General features: G+C 43.5%; 1 long non-coding RNA gene across 1 annotated transcript; it reads right to left on the reverse strand.

Annotated features, from left to right (window-relative positions):
• Window positions 1–1,765: 1,765 nt before the first annotated feature.
• On the reverse strand, window positions 1,766–7,055 carry LOC141100743 (uncharacterized). Its single transcript, XR_012234758.1, has 2 exons — window positions 4,411–7,055; window positions 1,766–4,026 (listed from the first exon to the last, which is right to left on the reverse strand). It is a non-coding gene; the product is annotated as an uncharacterized lncRNA (long non-coding RNA).
• Window positions 7,056–7,653: the final 598 nt, after the last annotated feature.

Raw genomic sequence — 7,653 nt, forward strand, 5'->3', positions numbered from 1 at the left:
ATATCACATATACTTACCCCCTCCTGGTGCGGTCTCTGCAGCCCCTGCTTCTCCCACGGTCTCCGGCAGCTCTTCCTTCCTTCAGCGGTCACGTACTACCACTCATTAAAGTCAAGAATATGCGCATATTCATGACTTTAATGAGCGGTACCATGTGACCACTGAACACAGCTTTGCTGAGTGTTCATCCAGTTTTTGGGGAAGAGAAGAATAAAGTAAAGTTTAACTTTTGACTGTGGTCGATCTAGATGGAGAAAATAAGGATTAGGCTTGTGAATTCAAACTGCCCTATCCCGCCCCATCCTTCACTCCCCCAACTTCATCTCTCAAGAAATATATTCCTGCTTGTGGAGTTCTGTCAACTCTAAAAAGGGTTCAAGAGACTCATAGCATCATCAGGTCTATATAAGACCTGTCATGCTATACTCGGCACACTGTACCCCGGGCGCATTCAGAGCAGGGAGAGGTGCTGTTGAGAGGGGGACAGAATTGAAGCTGCATATTAGCCAGAGATTCAACCACATTTATATTTATTTCAAGTACAACAGCAGCCCTTCTTAGGGCTACTTATATAATCAATAGTAATACTGCTGTTAGCAGCACTTAGGGAGAGATTGTGCTGAAGGGATAGTGTAGGACAGGATAGGGTGAATTGTACGTCCTTTATGCTGCAGCCTGAAACTGATACCAAAAACTCTTATCAGGGATAATAATATGGTTAGTTACTGGGAAGGGGACATGAAGCTGATGATGAGCGCAGAGGCTGAGGACATGGGCAAGGTGATACTGTGCCTGCAGTGGGAGCACAACAAACACACGTCGATTTAGCTTCCTGTACCACTTTTTTGGAGCATGGAACACCACTCTTGAAGTCAGACGTGTGTGAAAAGGTTGTTGGACAGATAGCAGATAATACTTCCAGTCACTTTGCCAGCATCACCCTGTCTACGACACAGTCCAGTCTCAGTAGCTGTTATTCTGGACCACATAATCCTAACCCTGATCCTCCTCTTTAGTCCCATCATGCTGAATGCCGGGAGACAAGTGATCCCACACTTGGACACTCCGAAGAACTGCTCAGATTTCCATTTATAAATTCTGGCCTCTTGTCCTGCCTGTTCCAACTGGGACATGAGGAGATGGCAATATTTGAGTAGCCAAGCTCACAAGAAAATTACGGAGGGAAAATGCAATTACTGTCGCAAGAGCTGGATGATGATGAGACACAATTGCCAGCAAATGGTGTTGTTACATCAGCAAGTCAGGAGGAGGACCAGGATGTGGAAGATGAGGTGGTGGATGATAAAGTCACTGACCCAACCTGGGAAGGTGACATGCAGAGCGAGGACAACAGCGCACAAGGGGAGGGATCTGTAGCACAAGAACAGGCAGGAAGAGGCAGTGGGATGGCCAGGGACACAAGGTGGGCAACTGATCTCCAAAGTACCAACAAGGGTAAAGTTGCCAAGCCAAGGGTTAGGTGTTCCCGAGTCTGGCGCTTTTTTAAAGACAGTCCAGTTAACCCCCCAAAAAGGCCATTTGCAACATCTGCCATGCCAGCATCAGCAGGAGCAGCACAAGTACCAGCCTGACCTCCACCAGCATGCTCAGGCACATGCAAGCAAAGCACCTGACTACTTGGACTGAATGCTGTCGGGATCCCTCAGATATCTCTTTCATCTGAAGGACCGATGTTCTTAGGTGTGAGGCACCATATGTCTCTAATCGATTGCTCCGTCGAGAAGAATAACACAGACATAAGCTGTATGATACGACTCGGGATGCCTGCCAAGACGCCTCTGGCTTATCAGTTAGGCTTCCGTCTTTTATAGTAAAGAATTTAAACATTTACAGACATGCGCAGTACAAATGATTTCACAACTTGTTTTCTACAAAGAAAGTCACTTAGGCGAAAAAGCAGAGGTCTTTGACCTTGGTTCACAAGGGAGATGTCTGAGACATCTCCTCGAAGAACAGATAAGGTTTTAAACAAGAGAATGCAACATAGACAGAACTCAATTTAACTCCTTCAGTTCCTATCATTCCCCCTTTGACATCTTCATTTTCCACAATCTGGAACACTGGATCCTGCAACAACAGCGGATAGTGGCTCGTTCACCAGGTACTATCCCAGGCCGACGGGTTGCCCAAGGGAGACAGGTCTTCTACCTTCTCCATCCCCCAGATACTGAAGCCACGTCCATCATTGCAAGAGTACGCTCCTTCATGCCAGAAATGAGATGTCAATCTAGGGCTCAAAGGAATAATAGTTAAATTCTTGTTGTTTACAGTCAAACTTCCTTATCTATTTCTACATCTTTTCTTGCATACAGAGATACACCAAAAAACAAGTTTCAATAGCACATATATTACGAAGATACAAACAACAATACGTAATAGACTTAGTATAATCCCAGTTATCCAGCCTCCAATACCCTTAAACCAATTAGCTGGATTAAGAAAGGAGAATGTATCTGACCACCAACTATCCTTAGTACGATCATTGTCTTTATCGTACTGATCTCTAAGTTTTTGAACATCCTCTATTTTCAATTTTAACTTTATAATGCTGTTGGGATCTATATAATGACAGCAAGCTGGTCCGATGACTTGACACATACCTCCTTGCGCTGCAGTTAAATAATCTAATACTATGGTATGCTGATTAGTGGCTATGATGAGCTGATTTTGGACAGCAACGGTGGTGTTCAATATATCCAATATATCCCATATTTGGTCATCTAAGTAATCTGTAGCCCTGACTAATTTATCCCACATTTGAGTAATCATAGGATAAATAAAAATAGAACTGACAATTTTATTAGCCACACTCATCTGCACTATATGTGGTCTCCCAGAGAGGCGAGGTGTATTGTCAGCAGCTCTTTTGTACAACGTGTGTTTAGGTATGCTCTGAGTATTCAACTGGTCATTCGGAATAACAAAGGTAGCTGGAGTCAAACGACCCAGAGTACAAGCTCCTTTTACCCCTACTGGCAACCATTTATATGCATTGTCTCCACATATCCAGTACATGTCACTAGGTAGGTCCCATAGGGCTGAATGTTGTAATACCAGTCTATGAACTAAATCTATGAACGCAGATACATTCTGAAGCATACACCAATTTGGAAGTTGTCCTAAAGGGCTACAATACCCTACATCGGGATTTCCACAGGTGGGAGTTCCTTTCTCATATCCAGATGACTCGTTGCAAGGTATATTACCTGAAATATTAAAACAAGTTTCATTATTGCCCTGGGGAAATAAATTGGAATACTCCCAGGACGTGTTATGCAACCTTCTTTCTAGCAGTATTGGTTTGAAGGCATCAGTAGAGTGGGAAGTTACATTAAAACTAACTTGTAGGCCATACATTGGAATTTGCCCCAGGTAGGTTAATCAAGTTCTATTCCTGGGTACCCAAGCCCCCCCTTTATATGCCAGATATTGAAGGTATGTATTACTTCCTGAAAGATTACCCTGCCACCAAGGGTATCCTACCCATCCCACAATAGGTATACCAACAGTTGTGTTCCATAACTTCACATTATTTGTGGCATTATTAGCAAGTGTATCAGAACAACTGGTCCAGGCAAATAATTCCTCGGGTGGCATAGGAATAACAAGGAACGGAATACTAGTGGCTGATACTGGTGAATGTGTGCAGATCCAGCAAATGATTTGACCAATCATTCAGTAATTTTTCATGATGTTGTATAAACTTATTATTCAAGGACATTGGAGAATTTAGATTGTCCCACGCAGCTACCATTATTACAGATAATGCAACAAAACCAAACCAAAACATTATGCACTCTTATGCTTTGTTAATTCCTGTGGCTAGTTTGCAATGCGATGCGTGGATCCAGGTTGGTCGTCCTTCCAACTTAACAGAAGTAGGCGTTGTCAGGAGTACTTGGTAAGGTCCTTGATATCGGGGTTCAAGGGTCTTTCTGGAGTGTTTCTTGACATATACGTAATCACCAGGTTGTAGACAGTGAGTTCCTTCCACACTATCTGGATCTGGAATGGAAGAGAAAGCTAGAGAATGCATTTGAGTTAAATGCTTTTGCAACTGGATTACATAACTTGTCAAATTATCCACATTGAGTGTTAAGACCTGTGGGTAGTACAACCCTGTGTTCGGTGGTCTTCCAAACAGTATCTCGAAGGGTGACAGTTTAGTTTTCCCCGTGGGTGTGTACCTTACTGAGAATAATGCTAATGGGAGACACTCTGGCCATGGTCTATGGGTCTGCTCCATGGTTTTCTGTATTTTCAATTTTAGTGTCCCGTTCATTCTCTCTACCTTCCCTGAACTCTGTGGGTGGTAGGGTGTATGAAATGCTTGTTCTACACCTATCATTTGCATTACATTTTGCATTACCTCAGCAGTAAAGTGTGTACCTCTGTCTGATTCAATTGTTTCAGGGACACCGAATCGTGGTACTAGTTCCATCACCAGTTTCTTTGCAGTGGCTCGAGCTGTAGCCGTTTTCACCGGGTAGGCCTCTGGCCATCCAGAGAAGAGATCTACACATACTAGGATATTTGCATACACTCCTACCTTGGTAGCTGTATGTCGTCAATCTGCCGTCTCTGAAACGGGTAGAGAGGCCTAGGTGTCGCTTTCTTAGGGACTTTTACTGTTTTACCTGGGTTGTGCTGTGCACAGATGAGGCATGATTGTACAAGTTTCGCGGCTGCGCAACTGAAGCCAGGAGCGATCCAGAAGGCATCTACCATAGCACACATGTGACTTTTTGAGGTGTGATTGGGGCCATGTGCTGCTTGCGCCATGATTGGGAACAGGGACTTTGGTGGGCACATTTTATCCTTATTCTCCCATACTCCATTTGAGTTCAGCTCAGCTCCCAGTCTCCCCCGGTGTACCTTCTCTGTTTGGGCAGCCTTTTGCTGGAGGGATTTCAGGACATCTAGACCCAATGTGGCTGGAATACGCTGACTCCCCGCCACCGTCCACTGCTCTCTCTAGGCCGCCTTGTGCTATTTTAGCAGCCTCGTTCGCCCTTCTATTGCCCTCTACCTCCACGGAGTCACCTTTGTGTGTGCTTTTACCTTGACAATGCCAACCTGGACTGGTAACATCAATGCCTCCATCAATTGTTTCACTAGCTCTGCATTTTTAATGGGCTTCGAATCTGTGAAAATATTAGCGACTTTACCTGCAGCGGCTCTACACGCCTCAGTGAGTGCCTTCAACTCTGCCTCCTGCGCCGACATGTGAGGAGAGAGTGGTTCCGCTCGGATTACCTCATGTGAGGATACTACTGCATATCCAGTGTAGAATCGTCCATCCTGGTGGTATCTGGGGCCATCTACAAAAAAGAAACTCAAAGTCTGCATTAGGAACAGGTTTTTCATGAATGTGTGCAAACCCAACTGTCTCCTGACTCATCAGTTCTATGCAGACATGTTCATGCGTCATGTCAAAGTATCCTTCCTCACTTGCCAATACGGTCACCAATTCCCCCTTTTCTGAATCCACAGGCAGGAGGGTGGCTGGATTCAGAACGTTACATCTTTTGAGGAGTGACATACTCAGGAATTAGTAGAGCACACTCAAGTCGGAGCTGTCTGGCCATAGACAGATGTTTTGGTTGAACTTGTAGGAGTATGGCATGGATGTCATGTGGGGAATAGATTGTCAAAAGAAACGTCAGTGTCATCTCACATGCCTTCCCTATTACGTCTCCACTTTTTTCCTTGTGCTCCAGCATACATGACAGGTCGTTTTATTGTCCTTGTTTGCTCAATTTCTTTAGCTACCTTAAGGAGGTCTTTCGGATCTACATGTCTCCATTCAGGTATGGCTGTCTGTACTGCGTCTCGTAAGTCTTTGTTCATACCGTCAATGAATGCATCCACCAGTATTCTAACATCAAGTGGGTTTATGCAAATGTACCCCATGTCTGCCCATTTCAGCTGTAACCGTCCAAGGTATATCTCTACTCTCTCTCCTCTTTGCTGTGTCACATTAGTCAGGAGTACAGACTGCTCTGATTGTTCCACTGCAGCCCATTGTCTTAGTGACTCACAGTACGTCTCCCCAGATCGTGCAGATTTATCATCCATGCCCCAAGCCTGATTCTTTGTCACATCTGTGTGTCTTAATTATATGATCTAGTGCGTCACCTGCCTTTAAACTCACCAACCTCTCTAGGTCTGCCCAGGTACACTTATATGTCTGCTGTACTTCCTTTATGTGTCTGTAAAACGGGAATGGTTGGTCTTCAGGGGCAGGCAGCTGCTTCAGCAAAGCTAGCTGGTCAGAGGGGCTCCAGGGATAATACACCTGTATCTTTCTTATTCTAGTCACACTTCTAGGTCCTGATGGGGTTGGCCGTCTGATGTCTACTGTCAGCTTACTCCTCAAGGGCCAATGTCCCCACTACCCACTATCCACACTATTATGTCAGCTTCTTATGATCTTGTCTGGATAGGATTTAGTGCAATTCTCTTAGGTCAGTAGCACAGGTCACACAAGTAGCTATTCAGTCTGGATTTGTCTGAGTCTGACCACAGTGTTTACAAGTCCATCTGTTTTGTCTGTGTCTCTGGTTACACTTTGTCAATCAAACATTCATAATACACCTTCCACACTGCTGCACATTCTCAAGCATCATTTATTCACTTGCTATTTTCTTCCCTTGTCTGTGCCTTTTTGTACATCCAAACATTCACACTCTGGTATTTTTGCCTTTTTCAATATTTGTCCCACTTGTTTTACTGCTTCCTTCCTTCTCTGTCTCTTGTAATTTGACACAATTTGCTATACAAATCAATCACACAACTAGAAGCAGGTTCAAACACATTAATGACCAAGCAATCACTTACAATTCCCTTCTAAATTAGGCACCATATCTTACTTTTAACTTCCAATCTTCAATTAAGTACTGTTGCTTTAAAATGCACAAATCTTTCAGCGCGTACCTTACGGATAGAATTACAGAGAATTTTGAGCACAACTCACACTCAGCAGAGATAAGAGCGAAGGGAGAAGAAACTGCGCAGCTCCATCCTTCCCCCCTCCCATCAGAATGCAGCGTCATCCTTCACAGAATTCTGTAGTTCTTTAGACTTATCAAAATCAATTTCTACAAAGAAACTCAAAATCACGGGATTTCACTGTAAGGGCAGATAACTGTATAATGAGATTAACCATGCCTTGCCCTTTTTCTGGCCAAATACATTCAGGAAACTTTACAATGTAATGCCACATATAACACGAACTATATCGTTACTCAATTCATTCAGTCTCAGATGTAGATTTGAAATATCTATAACGCATCTGTCCGGGATTCCACCACAACTAGAAAGGTCACAAATCTCTTGACACAAAAATGATGTGTGATGATTCATTCATACGTGCTCATTCACTGATTTTTTTTTTTTTTACTTTTATACTCAATTACTCATCTCTCATCTTATTCAGAGGTTCTCATAGACATATATACAAGGATTCACACAGCCTGCCTATCTTGCACTTTGGATTTGATTAATACTTTTTCCAGGTTCTTTGCTGCACTACTTCCATATCTATCCTCAATTATATCACATAACCGATTTCCTTCTTCAGGTATCTTTCCCTGACTGTTCCCCATTTTATCTTTTATTCTTATCCTGTTT

The sequence above is a fragment of the Dendrobates tinctorius genome, unplaced genomic scaffold (assembly GCF_039654945.1).
Source record: "Dendrobates tinctorius isolate UK_male_01 unplaced genomic scaffold, ASM3965494v1 ptg000107l, whole genome shotgun sequence".
Lineage (NCBI taxonomy): Eukaryota > Metazoa > Chordata > Amphibia > Anura > Dendrobatidae > Dendrobates > Dendrobates tinctorius.